Below are 22,853 nucleotides of genomic sequence, written 5' to 3'. Positions count from 1 at the left end.
CAACCTGCAGCCCTTTGCTGAATGTCATTCCCCCTCTCTCTCCCCTTACATGTCTTCAGTTGTCTTGTCAAAAATAAAGGCCGATAATGACCCCCCAAAAAATAAAAAGAATAAACAGTGGAATTAGTTAGCTAAAAGTAACCATTGAAAAGGCTAAAAATAAAGGAAAACATTGAAATTTCCAGCTTCTGACACTTCAAGTTATAGTTATACTATCAAGTTATAGTATGAATGCAAACTCGATGAAACCAACCTAAGAACTGATTTTGAATAAGTACTGGCAGCCTCAACTGATTAAATTGTAAGAAAAGAAAAATTGTGTAACCATATCCACTTTTATGTTAAATAACATCCACGCTAAAGAACTTGTACTTGTAATACTAGTATTGTGGATGAAGGGGTAGAGCTCATCTGGTAGGGCTGTGGGGAAAAAAGGTTGGGAACCACGGCTAAATACCACTTTTGAATTGTATTTCGAAGATATTTTAGGCTTTCCTATGTTGCATTTTTAGCCTGATCAAATGTGAAGAATCGCCAGGACCAAGCTTTTATTAGAATTCTATACTAAATACCCAAAAAGTACCTCCTGGATCTATGATGAGGGTGATACCTCATTGTTCTGTCTGGAGAGACTTGTCACTTTGAATTCAGTCTTGCAACTTTCAGTGGCACAGCATTCAGTGTGATCTTTATTTTTAGCTCAGGAGCTCAATGCACATATCAGCACTGTACTGCGCAAGCACTGACACTCTCATGCTCTCATTCACAAGAATCTCTTCATCGTGTGTGAGAGAGAGAGAGAGAGAGAGGAGAGAGTGTGTGCGCACACAAGGAGGCAGGTCTTGGCTAAAGTTTATTAACTTTCTCTTAGCCAATGGGGCTTCATGTGCGTTTTTCCTGCTGACCAATGGGACAGATTGAGAGGCAGGAGGTGGGTGTTGCTTAGCAACTGCAGGTAGAATCTCAGATCATGTCGGACCCGTTGTTTTATCTTGCCTCCCTGAGAGACATTACATGCCATGTGTTGTGATTTGTTAGTAAAAAAAACACCTCTGTGCACATGCGTCACAAAGTCGTTAACTCTATTTTTGTATCGTTAAACAAAGATTGCAGTGACTTTAATAGCATTACACCCTTAAGTCAGAGCACTTTTAATTGATTCTTATTATGTTACAACATGTAGCCATCTTATTTTCATCACCAAATCACTTCAGCACATACAAGTGAATTTTGATTTTATTGTTTTATTTTTTTTGCTCTTGATTGCAGAGATAATAACCTTTATTGAACCTCATGCATACTCGGAGATGAGTGGTTATAAACACAACAGACGGGGCTGATAAAAACAACGATTTTACATGTAGATGAAACATCAGCGTTTGCTTTTGAAGCAACATTTAACCTGCCACACCCCCAGATACCATCACGCTAACACACAAAGCACTGATGCAAATAATTATGATTCTTTATTATAATTGTGATTCAAGAAACATTGAGTGTTGACCTAAATGTAATTGGGAGCATGTTTTGGTAATGTCAGTGTTTGAAAAGAACCGGTTATGCTTTACTTGAAGGTATCTACATAAGAATGACATGACACTGTCATGAATGTATCATAAACATTATAAACAAGTCATAAATGTTTATGACATAACGCTTCTGTCATTACGTGTCATGTTTTTGTCATGACAAGTTAGGGTTAGAGTTAGAGTTAGGGTTAGGGTTCATGTGTTCATGACAGTGTCATGTCACTCTTATGTAGCTACCTTCAAGTAAAGTGTTACCAAAGAGCCTTTATATTTGTGAATGGTCATGAATAGAGACTACCACAAACAAATTTAAGCATATAATTCCTTATACAATGTTCCTGACTCCCACAAGGCAGCACATCACAGCTGTGAACTTTTCGCCCCGTCTACATTTGTAGATGACCTGATACTTTAAAGCAGTATGTTACAGTGGAACAACTTGTGGAGAGCTGACCACCAGTACTGTATGTCCTCTTACCACTAATAGTGTTGCTTGTTGTCTTTGCTTTTACCTGTAAGCCTAAAAGTATATGTAAATGTCACCTACGTCGTCAGCTTACTGTGTCTCATGTTGATGTGCAAACGCTTTAAATATTTTTTATTTAAATAATTCAATTTTTTTTATGTTCCTCTGCTCTTCTTTTTGGGGGAACACTGATGCATTTGTGGATTGTTCAATTGAATAAAAAAAGATTAAAAAGAAAAATCTGAAAATTCAACGTGTTTTGATTTTCAGTCGAAAAATACAGCATCATCAACAAGGCAAAGAGTTGCTTTTGCTCATAGTCCCGTCCTGTGATGCTTGATGCAAATATTTAAATGGTGGTTATGGAAATTCCTGGGATGCACCCTGGATTTGGCATGTAAAGCAGTGCTGAGAAGATTGTTGTTTACACCATGTACGTTTTGTGTCCAGTGCATCTGACAGTGGGAAGCAAATGATTTGACATACTATAAGTATAAAATAAAATTAGCTTTATGGTCCATAAAATTGGAGCATATTTTTGGGAGATACTTCGACTCGAAAGACAGTCAGACATAGTAATTCTGGATAAGGTAAGCCTTGATAAGTTACACTTTTACAGAGATATAAACTAGTGCTGAACCGATCTAATCCAATCAATCTGCAACAATTTTGATTATCAGTATCATTTTAGTTGTTTATCATCTGGGGTTTTGGACAGGACATTTGAAGAGGTCATCTTGGGCTTTTTGTGAGAGCCCAAGATGATTGTGATATTTTTTTTTTAAAGATTAGTTTTTTTGGGGCTTTTCCCTTTATTACATAGAGACAGCAGATAGGCATGAAAGGGGGAGCGAGAGTAGTTGTAGTATACAATGTGTCTGCTGCATGATTGTGTAACTCACACTATGTAGTTCTTTTAAAAATTATACTTGGATTATCTTTTTAGAAAGGCTTGACCAGGGACTGGGATTGAAAAATTAGCCAATTGAGTAGAAACCTTTTATGCAACACATCTACACATATTGTTTAGGTCTGACTGTGATAATGATGTATGTAATAATGTGCGCTGCATTGTCCCTGACAAATAAACTACTAATAAAAAAAAAAAAAGATGGGGGATGACACGCAGCAAAGGGCAGCAGGTCAGATTTTAACCTGCGCCGCTGCAGCACTCAGCCAACATGGGGAAAACGCTCTTACTGGGTGAGCTAGAGGCCACCCCATGATGGGCATTTTTTAACTATTAAATTGAACAGATTAACAGATTAATTGACACTGAAAATAATCGCTAGTCCAGGAGCAGGTTTTGAATAAGTACTGGCAGCCTCAGGTGATTTAGCCATTTTTAAAATGAGTGCCTGCTGTGGCTGTGGAAATAAAAAGATTACAAAGAAGTTTGTTGTTGGTTGGTTGACTTTGAAAAAATTAGACCCTGTTAATCTGACAACAAACAAAAAAACATCCATCCTCAAAGGACATTATGTGTATACTGTCTGTCACATACAGAAAGGATGAGACATCAGAGAAAACTAGATGGCACACTGTTTTTTATTCTCAGTTGAAAGTTACCAAACAGATTATTTTGCAGAAAGGTATCTGATTGATTGATCGGTTTGTTTGACATCCTCGCATTTTGTTTTCAGGAATGTTTCATATTAGAATCTCCCTCTTTATTTTACTCAGCAAGCAAATTTTGTGAGGAAACATTGTGACAGCAAATACCTGGTTCCCTTTATCAATACACAGCAGACTGTTGACAGGACCTTGAGCAGTGGTTATAGTGGGAGGATGGGTGAGATTTACAGTTTCCTTTACCAGGTAATGTCTCCTGTTGTGAAACAATGTGACAGAAAATCAGTACAGCTGTGATGGCTCAGCAGTGTTCTTTGCCCCTCTACATTCTCCTCCAGGAGCTTATCCGATGCCCACCTCAAATGTACTGTATGTAGCCTGTGGATGACTCATCCTCAGGAGAATGAGCTGTATGGTGCAGGTAGCCTTGCAAATAAACATTTCACGATTTGCAGAGTCTACTGGAGTACTTTGCTCACTTAGACTCTGAACCCACCAACCCTGTTAAACCAATTCTTTTTTATACTGTCTGTAAGGAAACAGGGTGTAAAATATCCTCCTGTGTTAATGTGTCCCTTCTGTGTAATGTAATGACTATATTGCTTAAACACACAGCAATGAGACATCACTTAATGCTTTAGTCATTTTGTTTATTGAAACGGCAAATTTGTCATCATTGCAGCAATTGCCATGGAGACAGGGTTGAGTCCCAAACCTACTGGTATTAAACAGTGCATGAGTGTATGCTCATTACCCTTTACCGCAACTTCCAGGAAACACTGCACACTGAGTATATGGGTGACTCCACCTCTTGAGGATGGTTAGGGAATATGCAGACATTCAAATGATATTTGTTTCCCGGCAGACTTTCACACCTCTTCCCCGTAAATCCTCCTTTGTTCTTTATTCAGTTTGCAGCATCCTGTAGTTCTTTCGGCTTTGCTTATGCTGTTTATATCATAAAGTTTGTCACTAATGGGGGGGATTTCTCCACCCGATGACAATGTAGCTGAAGTGGTGCTTGTATGTATAAGAGCTATGTCTTAAATTAGACTTTTTTAATCCCTGTGACAGTGGGCCTGGGGACGAACTCTATACCCAGCATGCACATCTTCGGAGGCAAGTAATATGAGTAGTTTTCTGTCACAGATTGCATATGTCTACGGGTTATGACCATGGAAGGGTGGTTGCTACCTTTAAACTTCTAAAATTATTTCATTACTTTTAGAGACAGGTGGTACAATCATCCAGTAATGCTCAATAAAAGAAAATATGAGAAGAAGAATAATGTTTTGTGTAGTAGCAAAAATGTTTTCATCTGCTTTCCTATGCTACTATCTCGTGACCCTCAGCTTTATCCTGCGACCCCTTTGAAGGGTTTTCGACCCGCAGGCTGTTTTGACTGAGTACCTACTCTCTGTAGGGCAACAGTGCTAAACACCAAGCAACCAGGCTGTCCACTTAGTAAAACATGTAAAGCTCGCACAGAGGGCGGTGTAGGCGACTGCCTGCTTGCGCGCTGGGGTGTGGCAAAGTTTATGTGTCAGTAGCAAGCAGTCCACCTGCAGGGGAAAGTGTAACCACAACACAGCACCTCAGGCCCCTTATCCATCCTGACATCCTTTTTATTTTCCAATTGAACAACTTTGTATTCAGGCCTAGTCTGTCTGTTTCAAATAAAGTTAGAGCCACTACACATCTATGTTACGCCCACACAGGTGTTTTCACTTGTTTTGCCTGATTAGACCTCCTCTCAGGACTGTGAGGGTGTGAACAGGCTGTGCTTGATTCACATCTGCATCACTTTCCTGTTAGTTGTGTTGCACCTGTTAGGGTACATCAACTTAAAGAGCCCCTATTATACTCCTTTTCAGCGTCATATTTGTACTCTTGGGGTCTACTAGAATAGGTTTACATGCTTTGATGTTCAAAAAACATATTATATTTCTCATACTGCCCATTGCTGCAGCTCCTCTGCCTGAAACACTCTGGGCCAGATGTACTAACGCTTTTGCGCCCACTTCAGGCGTATTTGTTTCACAACGTGCACGTAAAAGCATGGCGAGGTATGTACAAACAGGCCACACTGAGGTAAAAACGCAGACTGCCTGTCTGCCTGTCATGCATATGCATTCATGGGAGGTTCAAGGGGAAAGTGGGAGTTTCCCATAAGAGATGGGAGGGGAAGCATAAAGTGTGCCTAATTATGTATTCCGCGGCATGTACAAAAACCGCCCGTGAAAGCACGGCTCTATTTTGCGGTGAAAATTCTCTGCCTCTTAAAAGCAGGTGTAAACCAGGATGCGGGTTTCCTCGCATATGCCTCCTGGTGAAATGGCAGCAGTAATCCAAGCAAGACGAAGACATAGGCCAGGGAGACGAGCTCAGTGTTCACATTCCATTCCAGCAGTTGTTAAACTCCTCGCTACATTACAAATATTGGCATCAGGATCATTTCAAACAGTCATAGCATCAGCAGTGGGAATATCGCAGTCTGCACTCAGCCGTATCATAGCACCAGTACTTAACGCTTTGTTACAGCGCAATTTACGGTATAGTGGGCGAAGAAAGGCACTGATTACCCGATGAACTGCAGGTTTGGTAAATACGACATGAGCTGAAGTATCACAGCGTGCACTTTCTGCGGGTTGGCCATGGCGCTGAGAACTCTACATTCGCAAATGTACATACATCTGGCCCTCTGTCTTAGCTCTTGACCCACCTTCCCGAAAAGCCCAGTCTGCACTGATTGGTCAGCTGGCCAACTCTGTTGTGATTGGTCAACCAAATTCAAACAAGCCACTGAGTGGGCTGTGCTTGCTCAGGCAGCACCTATGAGCAGAAAATATGAAAAACTGGGCTGGCATTCTCAATCAGTGACATAACTGAGGAATTTCAAACATGAATGTGCGCAAGGCTTTTTTAGGCATTTGAGAAGAAGTGCTGTCTGTGGGAGAGAAAGCGCCATTTGGAATAAAATGTGTTTTTCTTTGTACTTTTACTATACATCTATTAAATACACAAAAAACTATATAACACACTAAAAGACATGAAAAACACCTTTATCATTCTTATTAGTACTGTATGTCTAAATAGTTAGGCTTTTATAAGTTGTATGTATAGCATTTTACAATCAATAAATCCATCTGAATGACCCTTTAATTAGGTATTGGTAACTTTGAAAATGGAAATTTTCTGTTAGCTCTGATAGCTCCTAGTTCATAGCTGACATAAAAAAAGAAGTCCAAACCTATTTTAGTTATTTATTTTTTTAAATGTGTTACAAGTTTTTGTTGACTAGGGTTTTGTTGTTCATAAACATGGTAAAATGCAAAGCGTGCTTTGTGGTGCCAGCTAGCTTGCCGCTTCTGGAACCGCCAATAATCGCCAAAAACAACCAAATTGTCAGTTTCTAGTGTTAACAAGAAATATTTTTCTTCTGCAAAGTAGTTGCATGTAAAAAGAACTAGTTATTATTATTATTATTATTATTATTATTATTATTATTATTATTATTTTAATTTGTAGTGTTCTGTGTGGGTTTATTTATATATGTTTATACATATCTTCTTGTATGCTTATTTAGCGTGGAAAAATATGAAAACCAATACAGTAAAGATATTATTAAACTTTTGAATGCCCTTCAATGACAGTTTTGTAAGTCCTTTAATGGTATAATAAAAATGTAATAATAGTGATATTACACTGCTGAAAGCATTTGACAGCGTCTTCTCAGAATTTGGCAACACCTTTGGCATTACTATTGATTAAATGACACTTAATCACAACAATCAAACAATCATAAAGTTAAATTTATGATCATGTCAATTTTCATGAGTTTCCAACTTATGCACACCCTTTTAAATAAAGTGTTACCATGGATATTATAGTAACAATATATGGGCTGGATTTCTGCAGTTCAAACTTAATTACATTTTCTCCTGCCCACCATTGCCTTTAATTTTAAAAACCTGCAAAAAAAAACATTGCACCTGCTTTGTAGAGATGAAAAAAGTTCCACTTAAAACCAGCCTTCACAGAGTGTGTGAACTTTAAGAAATCAGGCGCAACCAACCACACTTTTCATATCTCCTCCCACCTTCTGTGTGTTCCTCCCTCAAATGAATGTGGGAGGGAGGGAGGGAGGCTGACACAGGGCTTCTCCATAAGATGACAGGAAGCTGCACTTCCAGGCCGAAGCAGCTGGTTGATAAATAACACGTGTGGCTCGGGGCGCACATCACGTCTCAAAGACTCAAAATGTGGCCCTCAGTCTTTGTCTCTCTGACATACATACTGTACACAGCCACACTCTCTTTCATACGTACTATACACACAAACACAAAAACTAGGTCTTTCTTTCTCACACTTTTTCCCCCCCTCTCTCTCTCTCTCTCTCTCTCTCTCTCTCTCTCTCTCTCTCTCTCTCTCTCTCTCTCTCTCTCTCTCTCTCTCTCTCTCCCATGATTAAAAAACAATATCAAGCTTATAACTGCTAGTTAGTCAGACGCCCACACTCATTTGCAGTGAAAGGCAAATGACCCTGGTGATGAGTCATTGCATTCACTCAGAGACTTGCTTTATTCAACACGCTGAAATCTCTTAAGGCAGAGTAAAGTAGTTCTGGCCATTGTGAGCTCAAGTGTGCCTTGACGGGGTTTTTTTAAATGTAAGAAAAAAAAAAATAGTTGAGCTAAAATAGCTCATAACGTCATTGAAATCCTGTGAAATCAAACTATGTTTTCACAGCCACACACTCATACGTTGCAATTAAGAAGGGCTCCCTTCTCTTGTGATAATACTGGGCTTTATATAACATTTCCAGCCAATCAATAGTTATATGTATATATAATTTATATGTTACTCAGAAATTAGTTTCTTGGGTAAATGTGTCATTATAATGAAAAGAATCAAGACTGGCAGGAATAATAAATGTGCTCTCTCAGGCACTGCTGTGATAATAATAATGGTGACAATGGCGGCCGTATTTTATTCATTAAGCATTTCATTGCATGTACAGTAAAAGTAAAATTCTGAACGCAGTGTTGCATTTCTTCTTTTCCTCAACCAGGAATCCCCAGTAACTACAGCAAATGTATGAGCCAGATTTATAAATCTCATTTTCTCAATGAAGACTTGATTGTCAACCGTCATTTAATTAGAGAATATTGTTCACGATTCGGACAAATACACTGAAATAAACATCAAGACATGTACAACTGCAATAATGCATATGTCAAAATATTATAATTAGAGCTGAAACGATTAGTCTCTTGATTAGTCGATTGACAGAAAATGGACCTGAAATATTTCTTTGTTAAATTGGTTTTATATTTAATATATATTTCACAAGCTATTAATAAGATAAGTCAGCAAATTAATTGATAATGAAATAACTGTTAGTTGCAGCCCTGATTAAAATAGATAAGAAAGTAATTGTTTTGAATATTTACAAGATTTCCCACAAAACACCCACTTATTGTGATGTATCAGTGTTTTAGTTTGTACTTGGGTGGACTTATGGAGTTATATGTGATTCAGGTGTGTGCGTAATTGTGAGACACATTGTGTCGTGTCAGAGTGTGTGCGGGCGGTAAGATGACTTTCTTCTTCTTTTTGTTGGCATGGAAAAACTTTCTAAGTAATTAATTTCACAGGAATGTAAAAGATGCAGGCAACAGATGTTTAAACCAAAACGGACAAAGATTTGTCGAGGCGGCAGAGAAACGTGTCCAGTCTGTCTGACCACAGTCTGTACAAAACTCTTTGCTTAAAAAACCTGAATGAACCTGAGACTCATTTTTGGGCATTAGGCCTGAGGGCTCCGAGTGTTATCTGGCTGCATCAAGTTTACTTTGTTTAAGAAAAGAAAGAATAGTGGAGTGTAGGGGGGAGGGAGTGTAACGGGAGTCTTTAACAGGGAGTAAAAGGGACTGAAAGGATTTTGATCCAGTGATATTATATATCTGTCCTGGTCAGGGCAGACAAAAGCACACAGCAAACCACCAGAGAGAGAGCAAAGCATGTCATCTGAATAGTATGTCTTCTTTGCAGTGTTGTACATCCAAAGGCTTTGTGTGCCTGAATTTGGCTGGTAGAAGGTACAAAGGAGGCAGTTTGTTCGCCCCTGACAAGTGTGCTTTTATTTGCGGTGGCCCTTTGATGTATAGAGAAACTTTGGCTGGGATATCCCTCGCAGACAAATGCACGAGAAATCCCACTCCTTTGTATTATCCTTAACAATTCCCTCACCATTCACTGCAAAGCTTTTATTCCCTTTAAGACCGTTATTTTAAACTTTGTGCCTACTGTCTGTCTGTCAACTGAAATGGGGAATCGTGTTTGACTTTATTGTACAGAGGAGGGGGGGGGGAGTTGGGGGCAGGCAGTTCAGATATGAAAAACATCACCTGACCATATGACATTGTTTATCAAGAAATGTTGGTGTTTATAACAGACAGTAAAGAGGTGTAAAAATGTGAAAACACATGATAAATAGAAAGGCACTGGGAGATCGCAGACCTCGGCCAAGGCCATGCCCTATTTCGCAAATTTGACAAAAGTGAAAAATAATTTACAGATCTGCCCCGTGATTCGCATCCACTCCAAAAGTTAATGGGTTCTTTCTTGTCCCATGCTACACCCTTCCACCAAGTTTCATGAAAATCAGGCCAGTAGTTTTTCCATAATCCTGCTGACAGACAAATCAAACTGAAAACATAACCTCCTTGGCGTCTCACCACAATGTCTAGTTAGTAGCGGATTATTCTGTTTTAACTTTCTAGAATAATATACAGTAAGGTTCATCTGCATTTTAAAAGAGAAATCACATTAAATATAATTGGGAGTTGAGAAAACAATCTCACCAAAAAATCTATTTAGTACCTATCCTGGTGCGCTCAAATTTCCATGGGGCAAACTCTATCTGCTGATGAAGATCATGTGATATGATCAAAAGCTCTGGAACAGCTACTAAATTGACCTTGTGTGTGTGTTTTATGTTTGCATGATGAAGTAGCACTTTTATTTTGTTGTATGTACTTACAATGACAAATTCTGATTCTGATTCTTGTGTTGAGATTGTTTCCACGGTTGAGAATGAGCTTTGAAGTTTAAGTATGTGTTACATGAGGATTTTTCCAGCGTGTATGAGTGTAACTCCAAACATACACTTTATTAAAACCAGTAATTTAACCAGACAAGAGAAAGAGAAAGTTCACACGCTCACACCTGGGAGCTGCCCAGTATACGTCTACAGTCTTACACTGCTGTTACTGTCGGGACTTCAGTGACTTTGTGCAGCAGCACTTTGATGGTTGCTGGCAGAGAGGCAGAGCACAGTGTTGCTTCCCTACGCAGCTTTTGTCAGTGAGTCCGGGGATTTCGACCACCAGCCTCCAAGTCACGAGCCTCCACCTCCTCTGCAGGCTGCTCCTACTGTCTTTTATATCAGACGACCAATAAAATAGTTAAAACTCTTGACCTGTCCATTCCTGGGCGCCCACAAGTGCTTAAGCAGATAAAGATTATATCCATCACATTCTATGGGGGTCAGAAAATCAGGCTTTTACATAAAAACATTGAAAAAGCTGTTTGGTTTTAAAGCCTAAGTAACACTCATATGAGTTTTGCAGGGTTGCTGACCTTGTCTGACTGTGTATTTTTAAGTTGGCTTACACTGGATTTAACTGCAAAGTATTTACATGGTTAGTGGTTATATTGGAAAGATATACACTAACTATTCTGACAAACTAAGGAAGCCTGTGTTTGCTCATTCGAAGTAAAAGATGTTTGTGGGCTCAATGTCCAATTCAGAAATCCATCACAAGGTCGACAGCTGAGTGTTTCTTCCGTCCACATCACTGGTGTCAGACTGAATCACACAAAGTGAATATCTGAACTCGCAATCTACCACCTACCTACTCAGTATGCATGCAGTATTGCTGTGAAATGGCTTCCGTACATCTGCAAGCTATAAAAATCACCAAGCTCTTGGTATTGTACTGGTGTGGTGACCGCAACCGACCGTAATGATTACGGTATGTCTGACTTCTCGAAGGCATTGTGGCATTCAAATAGAACTATTAATGACCAGAGTCAGTAAATCAATCTGAACCATTGCACTTTAAATGCAGACAGACTTAAATATTATTGTTTCTCCTTTCCTCGTAGAGTTCAGCAGAAAAACTGAGAAGGAGAGACAATCATGAAATGTGAACATCTCTGTCGACGTGTGTTACATATATGTGCTGCATTGAAGGTCAGTGCCTCATACTTTTACTGTGTAATATTTGGCTGATCATTAAGGGGCTACCATTTGCAGAGTTGCCGTGCATGCAAAATATCAGGTCACTACCACTGGGAACCAATAATGCCTTTGGCTAAGCAACAAGATGCAAATACATCTATTCAAATTTGCACCACTCCATATACATTCAAGCTTACACAAACACTTGCACGCAATCTCATCTCAGTGCACCACGATGTAAAATTTAAAATTCATTCATTTTCGATCATGAATAAGTCCTGGGGCGATGGTTGATTGTTGGAGACAAGCTTGGATCCTTATTTTTGTGTTCACTCTTTTTGTTGTCCAAGAAATGCAACTTATCCAAGATATTCGGGAATATTTTTAGTTTTTACCCTCCTTGTTGTGTACTGTAGTTTGGCAGCCTCTCCGTCCAATGGCAGGTCCAGGTTACCCTTCTCACCTAGGCAGTCATAAAGCTAATGGCAGACAGGCAGCTATCAATGCACTTGTATGTCACACCCAAAGCTCCAGATTTCTCCCCTCAGGCACTAAAGACAGAGTTTACATACAATCAGGTGTTTAACTGGTAAAAGATGGCTAGGTGAAGACAGGTGATACTGTGAGCAGCAAAGTAAGAAAGAAACCCTCAATATCATAGCAGCACATTCAGTTCAATTTCAGCCTGCCAAGCCACTGGGGCAACCCAAATATCATCCATCCTGACACTATCCCTCACACTATACATAGAACAGCAAAATTAGCACAAATGCAGCACTCGCCATCAGTGTGAAGTATAGTGGCTGTAGGGCGATTATTTACGGACTGCATTTGTTTCTGAAGACCTGAGCTCTGAGTCACCGACCGAGCCTGATAATTAATTCCTCACTCCACAGAAATATTATGGAGCTGCATGACATAATGACAGATGTACAGCAAGAAGCACACTGTCAACAGGGTAACTGGATTAAGCTATTTTGACTGGTGAATTATGAAGACATTTAATGTAAATGATGAAGACTTTATATACATGGCAGTTTATTTTTCAGAATCTACACTTTGTTTGACCATTTAAGTCGGAATGCAGAAGACATGTAATCAGAGTATTTGTTGTTTTCTGTCTGCTGTTTGTTTGTCCCAGAGCACAACTTCCTGTAGATACAAGAGGTAGAGTGTGTGTGTGTGTGTGTGTGTGTGTGTGTGTGTGTGTGTGTGTGTGTGTGTGTGTGAGTGGGTGGGGGGGGGATCTGACGATAACAGATAACCTGCCATCAGCAGGCCTTCTATTTTTAACCCCAGGTACTAGTAACACATGACGTGGGGCTCTTGTTATCAATATTTATGGAACAAAGATTAAGACAGAGTAATACAGATAAAGAGATACACATACTGGATCCATCCTAGCCTAATAGTCATTACAGCGACAGGGAAGGAAAGTGCTGATAGACTCAAAATTTAAGGCTGGCACTCTACATTTTAGTAATGATTCCAGAGACCAGACAGGGCCCAAATGTAATTAGCAGATGTAAACAGGGAAGTATGATGACTGCAGTGTTAAAATGGCTTTAACAATCCTTTTTTAGTGATTAATTTTGTACAGTTGTCACTTGAGAAGGTGGATTTTTGTACAGTTGTCATTTGAGAAGGTGGAGCTGGGATTTATTTTCAGGCTTTCATAAACAGATTGTTGGATTAAATCACATAAGATCACATTTTGAAGGCGGCTTTGGAACTAAAGACAATTTCACAAAACAAAGTTATAGTAATAACAAAAAGTGGTAAGGAGCCAACCACTAAAATGCGACTATTGCTGCTATTACTCGTACATCATACATCTTCTTCGCTCTGTTTATTGACCTAATGAATATCAATGTATATACCAATCTCAGTCTTTCTTTACAAACCACAGAGATCTGTAATGGTACACATTCATCTCCATATTTATCCCACGGTGCAGCCTGTTGGCTACACATTTTAATAACACTCCCACTGCCAAAATATATTACACTCAAACACTTAAAAGTTCCAAGAGTAAGCTCAAAAGAGGTGAAGTATCTTGGCAGACCATAGAGCAAAATGCCATGCCGTCATATGCAGCCCAGGGGATGAAGTGATTGATCTGTGACCTCGGACTCAGCCATAAGATATTGTGGTGAAGAGTGTGGGGGAGGGCATGGATAGTGAAAAAGGGACCAGCATGAGTCAGTAACAGAGTCTGCGAAAAGCTGTGGGAGCAGAGGAAGTGTTAACAACATCACAAGTAGGAGCAAGTCCAGTTCCCACGTCAGGAAGCAAAAAGGGCTGGGAGTAGGATGATGGTAGAAGCCCGAGAGGTGATGGGACACATACATCCTGATCATTTAATCATATGAAGTAAATGAAGGGAATTGTTCATCCACTGCATGCCGTCAACGCCACGCTTGCTGATATGCGTTATCTCTCTCTTTACGTCACTCCCTTTTATTAGTAGCTTGTAATGAGTAGCCACCGTGTGAAAAGCCAACATTTACGAAGGAGTAAGTTCAAGGATAATAGGCTATGTGAGAATCTCAAGTACAGCACCTGTTGTCTGTTTGGTACATGAAAAAGTAAATATTTTTCTTGGAAAATAATTATTGCGATTCTAATTTTATCTGATCATGCCATCTTGTGTCTTTGAGACAGAAATGTATTGACACAAACTGCAAAGAAAATAAGTCCCCCCCCCCTTCCCTATTTAAACCCACTGTGTGCCAGATTACCATGTCTGTATGGCATGAGTGACCTTTAACACTTTGATGAGCAGCTTTTTTTTTTGTTTTGTTTGTGAGAAAAGTCCAAGGATGTGTTAGATTGGGGCTATTGTCTCCTTGCAGACACACTCACTGGTTGCAATAAAGCACCACCCATGTGGCTGATTTCCATAAACTTTGATAAAAAGTAATTTATACAACAAGAATGACACTTTTCTTACAAACACTCTAGAAAGTTTGGGATGCTGGCAAAGAGTCAGGCAAATATCACCTATTACTCATGTTAACTTGCAAGCACAGCGTCACTGCATAACAATCAGATGGCTGAGTGTTGGCAGTGCAACTGATGGAATTTTACTGAAAACAGATTTCATCTTTAAACTTACAGATATTCCTGATCTAGAAGTATCCGTGCTGGCTTTTAACGCTCTGGTCGCTTCTCTCAGTGTAATCACGCTTCTGGAGGACGTGGATTAACTTTTTTTTTGTTATATCTGACCGGGAAAAAACGCTGCGCAGAATTTGACAATGTAAGTATATGAGAGTGTTTGGTCCAGCAACAACAACAAAATAGCGGAGGTGGGGGTTATTTTTGAGCAGCAACAAGTTCCCCCAAGAACTTGACAGGCAAACACCAGCGCTATTAATGGGATTTTTGTTTTGTAAAAGAACAACAACCTGGCTGTGCATCGTCTGTGTTTGAAAAATCTAAATGACCAGTTGTGCGTATGAGTAATAGGCCTATATGGCCCTTCGCCAAATGGGGAGTTAACAGTCTATAACACAAACACGTCAATATGGATATGTCTCAGAAGTTTTATGTGTCTGTTATTGTTGCTCGATGCGGATTTAAATATGTGAAGCAGTGAACGAGCGATCAGTCAGGAATGGTATCCCCATAAACTTGGATTGCCGTCGCTTATTTCAATCACGTAAGACCCCTAATGGCGTTGTCCGGGCGAGGGTGTTACGTATATCTGTACAGGCTTTTTCTGACAACCCGGGCTTGTTGATATTTGTCTTTACTGTAGAGGCACCAAGGTGTTGCCTAAGAGAGTTTAAGCACGCCGACATTGAAAAGGGTTATTAGATTCATAAGTCAGCGAAGTGGTGGGCGATCTACTGAGCACAGCAGAAGTTCTCATATGATGACTTCAAACAAGACACATTACCTACCAGCATCTTTTGGAGTGAGTGGATATTAAGACACTTCTATCTCCAGGACAGCGTAGGGGAAAATGGTAAGTAGCAATGGAAACACAGCATATAAAAGATGATTACCAGTAAATAGTCGTGCTTGCTATTTAGTCTGGCAACGCATTGCTGGAAGGATTGGACTCAGTGGCTACTTGAGAAACTCAGTATCGAGACCCATGTCTGATGAGGCTGATGTTGACAAAGCTTGTGTGAAAAAAAGATTGTGTGGCATTTCTTCGGCTCAGGGTATGCCGGTACAGTGACAGAGGTAAGGAAATATTACATTGTGTCTGCGCGCAATGTGTGGATGTGATGTAGGCTGGAGACTAGAGTCTTGGAGGGCTGTGTGTGTTGGCAGGGAGGGCTTTATATTTTATGTATCTATGTATGTTCTTTTTGTGCGGTGACCGTGTTTAAAAAAAGAGCAACATGTGCCACTTACCTGTGACACTTGCCATAAGCATGACATTAAGAACAATAGGGCTGATTATCAGCGTTGCCAGTTGTCATTTGGCGTCATAGTGGAGTCTTTTTTCGAGGCGACAGTACACTGAATTGAACCGGCGTTTGTGATATAGGTGCTGTTATCTGGAAGGAAATGTCCGACCAACATGTGATGAAATATTAACAGGACTGGTTTGGCGGGGGGGGGGCAATACACGTGACAAGACGCGGGGAAGCAGCAGAGTAAAAAAAAAACTGTTTAAAGTGGGCACTCAAACAAAAGTATATAGATATTATTTCGGTCCCATAGTTACCCTGGCTGTGTTATGCTTTCAGCACGTTGGACAGAGGCACCGGAGTAGTGCATGGACTAAACCGCCGTGTGGACGCCAACTCTCTTTCTTTCTTTCCCCAGCCCCCTTTGCCAAACCTGGGATTGTTTTTTCAACTTTTGGTAAGCTTATTCTGAGGGAGCCTGTGGTCTGTAACGGAAAATAAACGGGATACTAAAGAGAGGAGGGGGGGAAAAGCAAATTTTAAAAAAAATTAAAAAGAGAGAAAAGCGCTTGCCATTAAAGAGCTTGTGCTTTAAGATGTGTTTTTTTTGTAGAGCATTGTGAAAGTTTAAAGTTCAGGTCGTCTGGTCTTTTGCACATCACATTCTCGGTACCTATAAGCCCCCCCACACTGCGTTAAACTTTGGGACATGCAAGTCTTGGTCGCGGAGATCTAACCACGCACATAGTGGTTGTCAGCCCTTGTAAAGGTAAGAGCACAATCCATTGTTTTCATGTCACTCTTTTGTTCCTGTCGTCTTTATGGGCTTCTTCTGGCTTTTTCTCAAAAGAACTTCGGCTTTAAAACTACAGCATGCAGCCTTCGCATTGGCAGTGTGTTAATTGTGGGCACCAGTGACCGAAATACCTCCGAAATGAAATCCGATCCAGGTGACCAATATTTCATAGACTATTTCTTCTTTTTCTCTAAAATGAAAGTTATATGTATAGAAGATTGGTGCGTGCACATTCATATAGGCTCGTGTGAGGCGTTTGAATTGGAACTCGTTTTCGTGCTTGGGATTGTAAGAACAGAGCTTTTTATAGTGTTTTTTATTTTATTTATTTTTTTTGAGTTTCCGAACACTGTCTGCTGCAACATAATTTGCGTAATCGTTGCGTTGTGCCTAATCATGCTCCCAATACGGGACTTAAGACGCTGCAGTGATCCTTCCAGCCTGCACGAACTGGAGTACTGATGCTGGTGCATATCATAAAATTGTCAGCAAAAACCTCTATCTGTCTATCTATCTATCTATCTATCTATCTATCTATCTATCTATCTATCTATCTATCTATTTATCTATCTATCTATCTATCTATCTATCTATCTATCTATCTATCTATCTATCTATCTATCTATCTATCTATGCTTATTTTTCTTGTTTGGTCTGCAGCATTCATGTTTTGTCTTGATGTCAAACCCTCTGGATTTTGTTATCGACCAAAAATAGCCATACTCTTTACCCCTCCTTCCCTCCCTCCCTCCCTCCATCGGCCCCCCCTCCCGTCATCGCCATCAAATCACTTGTGTTTTTACTACGACCGCTCCACGGTTTCATTCATAAGGTGCTTTTCACTTCACCTGCTACCCTACCCCCCTCTTTTGTCCATACACGGCTCTCTGTCGTCCTGTCAAACGCAGGCTACGAATGAATAATGGAGAATAAAAAAGATGAATTAATTCTTAATCGCTTTGACTCGTGTCATTTGCCGGGTTTTTCCAAAGCGAATCTCCTTTACAGTATACAAATTGTTCCATTATTTCCTGTGTAAAATTACAATAAAGATGGGCGTGGTCAAAGTGCATCCACTAACAGATGTTATGGCTGAATGTGATGGAGAGAGATAAGATGGCTTGATATGCAATTGTTCGGGAGGCATCGATTTTTTTTCTTTCTTTTTTTAATTCCAAATTAAAGCACGCGTAAAATCTATGAAGTGAAGCTGAAGATTTAGATAATCATCACATAAAACTGCTCTGGGATTTTATTCCACTGCTCTCCTGAAGGACTTGTAGCCTAAAAATTCGTCTCGCACCGATGCAGAAGCGGTGGATATTGTCTATTTCCTCCCTCTCTCTCTCTCTCTCTCTCTCCATCCTTCCCTCCCTCTCTCTCTCTCGTCTTCTTTTTTTCCTCTGGTCAAAGATTTAAGATTTCTGATCCAAGACGAAGCAGTTGCATGGCAAAACAACTGCAAGAGAAAAGCCCCAGTGCCCACTGGCAGTCCTGATCAAGATTCCTCTTAGAAGGCTGCATTTTAAAATAAATACTTCAAAACGAATGTATCCAGTAAATCCATAATTGCATTCGAATTATGTGACTTCTCCGCTGGCGTTTTCGGTCATTTTTTACCCACCAATGTAATACGCGCAGATCGGTTTCTGTATATTATAGCCTATAACTCATCATTTTATATGACAGTTAAACCAAAATAGATCATATTACTTATTAGGCTGCCCGACATTCATAAAAATTCTCCTTTAATAAAGGCTGCGTCGCAACTATAATAGCTACGTTTCCGGCTCATCAATACCACAAAAGCGTTTATTGCACAAATTATGATCAATCATTAAATTATCTAACCAAACGGAAAATTGTGATACTTTAAAGAAATGTTTGGCCTTGTATTCCCAGTAGCCGCAAGAGAGTAAGATTATTTTTATTGCAGCATTATTTGCGGGCGTATTTTGTTTATAAATATCATGTATTTCGCAGAATACCTATTTTCTGGCCATGTAGCAGTATTTTTAATATTCTATTTTTTTTCTACTGAGACGTGGGATTATGGTGTGGGCGTGGGCGTGTTGGGTGGAGGAGGAGGGATGAGCGGAGGCGGGTTAGGAGGGGTCTGTGGGGTGGCACGACACACTTTGTATGTATGAAGGTTTTTTTATAGCACTTTTCTGCAATGTACGTCAGCGGATCAGTCCATAAATGGCGCTGCGTGTGTTTGTGTGCGGGCGTGCGCCTGCGTGCGCTCGCCACTGTGTGCGTGCGTCTCCGCGTGTGTTATCTTTACCGAGAATCTCCCCTCTCTCTCTCTCTCTCTCTCTCTCTCTCTCTCTCTCTCTCTCTCTCTCAGCACTCTCAGCTCTGCAGAGTTGGGGTGGGCGTCAATAACAAACCTGATGGTAGGTTTCATTGCAAAAATCAGATGAAATTCTTTCGGTAGGCCTATTTATTTAACGAAAAAAAATAAATGCATTCTGCAGAAATAAGGATTAACACTAATATTCTACTAGATTGTTTCATAGTGTGTTTGTTGCTTTTTCATCATGTAAATGTTGGCCTTTGTGTGTCGTTTTTTCCGTTGCGATCAATTCCTGCACTCAGGGGGCTAAAGGGATTTGGCGAAATCTGGTTTTCAATTGAGGATGTTCAATTTTCTTTTAATGTAAATTAGTGTGTCTCTTTAATAAAACTCGATTTCGGAGTGTGCTTGCCACACTTTTCCACACCGCTTTCATTCATGAAATGTAATAGCCTACCTTGTCTATTTATTCAAGCTTATGTCTGATATCTACATTATAAATAGGCTATTGATTATTTCGGGCGGAAATGGCGGAAATCTCGACTCACAGCTAGGCGGGCGTCACGATATATTTAGAGCGAAAAAATTAATCATCTTGATCATTATGGAAATGTAGGCTATATCGCCCGCCGCCGCCGCTGCTGCTGCTGCTGCTAATGCTTTAGTCACTACCATCATCATCTTCATCACCAACACCTTCATCCAATTAACAGGCTTGTTTTAAAAACAAGTTCTGACAGGAGGCAAAGCCTTGAACCTTTAATTCCGAATCTTTAATTATCAGTTATTCGTCACAGTGGCGTGATTGTGATTTTACAGTGATGGAGCCCACGATAAGTTATTAATACACAGTGGATGTAGTTATTCAGACTGTACAGACATCTTATACGTCGGACCACTGCGGGTCTACATTGATGCTGTGTGTGTGTGTGTGTGTGTGTGTGTGTGTGTGTGTGTGTGTGTGTGTGTGTGTGTGTGTGTGTGTGTGTGTGCGCGCGCGTGTGCGAGGAAATGTTCGTTCATGCCGGCAAACCACTCACGTGTGTCTTTTAGCATGTGAACATGCAGCACATCACTGAATTCGAGCAACTTCCCGAAATAATAAAACATATATTTGTATTTCCTGTGTGTCAGGTAGACTAAAAATGATGTTTGGACTAATTTATATGTTGATTTTGCATTTTTATTAGTAGAAATGAATGTGTGTTCCTTATTTGGTAAAACAAAAAACAATATATATATATATATATATATATATATATATATATATATATATATATATATATATATATATATATATATATCTGTAGTTGCATTATTGTGGTGTATATGTCATATTAAACCAAGCAAAAGGCATATTCAAGCCATTGCTATAGTTCTCTAACAGCCTTATTTGTGTAGCAAATAAAAAATGCCTGCTTTCTGAGTTCTCATAACAAATATTTCAGCATTTCAAAGTAATTTTGTGGCATGATTGGTGTGTTTTCATTCAGTAGTGAGCCATGCAAAGGTTATTAATGCTGTGGTGATATTGGATTGGGGGGAGGAAGAGGAGGGAGGGAGAGGGAGGCATAAACCAAGAAAAGAGACAGACAGACAGAGACAGAGAGAGGCTTAATAGGCTATGGAGTGATTTGCAGTCTATGCATAGAAATAATGTATCATCTGTATGAGGATGTGGAAGGAGGAGTGTATATGAAGCTTAGAAGACTGGTCCTCTGTGTCTGCCTGATGATTACAATAAAGGTTATTGTCATCACAGGAGGGGTAACATTAACTCTTCACTCCAGCATGTGATTCTAAACGGCCTGTACAGGGTTTACCTGTTTACCAGTCTGGAGTTTTCTCAACTGTTTTCCAGCTCCCTCTCGTCTCGTTTGACGTCATCCAACCTTATACAAAATGTTTTCTCACTTGACGTTTTTGCTTCTCGAAGGAGGAATGCAATTTCACTTTGATCAAAATACCCTCATCGCCTTCCTTTATCCCCAGTGAAAATGACATTTCACAAAATGTCATTTTGTCCACATTACACTGTTCCTCTCTGGCACAAGGAGGCATAATTCTACTCGTTAAGTGAAGCTTTCGGCAGTGCGGACCTGTCAGCAGCGTGCTGCATTTGGCAAGAGAAGCCTTGAAAGGTTATACAAGTGTGTCGTGTTGTCAGCTCCTGTGGTTGTTTCTTCTTTCTGCTGCACACACAGGCGAAAGGTTGTGAGCGGGGAAGATGTGAGGAGAGACTTATCCAACTGTTACTGTGAATCACATGTGTTTGGCCATGAATGGGGTGATTAAACCTGTAGAAATTTGCCAAATAAAATGGTTTCTTCCCAACTCCTCAGATAGTTTGAATAACTGTTCGCGGTGCCGTATTGACAAATGTTAAACCTAAATAAGTTGTTTGCGTCAGTTCTAATGAAATAGTGGTTTAGCAGTTTTCAGCAAGACTCCTGGTTGTCTCATAACAGGCCACTGCTGTCATGCTTATGTTTGGCCCTCAATCGGATGAGTCAGAAACATCCTTAACACTGCTCAGAACTCCTTTCTGCTCCCAGCTATTAGACATTTTATTCATTTCATTCAGAAATTCAGTCCTCGCATGCAAGCCAAAAGACTTCTCTTGAAACGCCACCTTCAGTTGTGTTGTATTAGCAGAAATGAGAGAGACCATGTTGTTGTTTTTGCTCTTCTAATGAGATGCCAAGTGATTTATTTATGAATTACTTGTTTGGAACAGCCCCCTTGTGCAGTGTGCATTTTTTTGTGTGCTCTTTGGAGTCATGTCGCTCAGTGATTGCTGATGCAACTCTTTGTCATCCAGAGTTTGCCCTCACCTCCTGTGAGCCTTCAGGGAGGGCTATATCTATCTTGGCATGTCCCCGGGTGTGTTGGAGGTGGGAGTGACTCATTAAGCAGGTGTGAGCATCCACTCCCATACTGCTACATGCCAAACAAGAGCGCTCCAGCTCATAAGCTCGTGCAGGGAAGAATCATGATGGCAATATAGCAAACACATCACAATAAATCTTTGCACTGGACCAGGGCCAAGTCACAAGGATAACAAGCTGCTATTTCCCCATTATGCTCACTCTTATATTCATCAGAGGTGGAGTTTCCAAACATTCATCACCCATTGAAAGGTTGTGGCTCCACTGACATTTTTATTTTGAATTCTGCATTATAAAGCGAATTAATTGTTCCCAGTTTGTTCCTGATGAGGGGAACAGAGTCTCAAGAAGCAAAGCAGTTTTTTTTCTCCAAGTGAGCTCTGTGTATATAATTTAAATGTGTTTGTTTAGCTGACATTTGGTAATAATAACCTGTGAAAGCTGGTTACTACACTGCAGAGCACTTGCAGGGGAGTCATCCATCTGTTGTGGAGATGGCTCACTTTAAAAGCAAGGAGAAGCAGAATTGTTTTCAGTAAGTTCACATCTTTGTTAGCCTCCAGTGCCTGTTGCCATCCAAATGTTTTAACACCACTTGCGTTTTACAGTTCACAAATCATAAGCCCTTCTTCAAGCTGATATTCATGGGTTTATTCATGGGGTTAATAATAGAAATGACTCAGGA

This window comes from Sander vitreus, chromosome 1, assembly GCF_031162955.1.
Source record: "Sander vitreus isolate 19-12246 chromosome 1, sanVit1, whole genome shotgun sequence".
Classification (NCBI taxonomy): Eukaryota; Metazoa; Chordata; class Actinopteri; order Perciformes; family Percidae; genus Sander; species Sander vitreus.
This window is presented reverse-complemented; position numbering follows the sequence as displayed.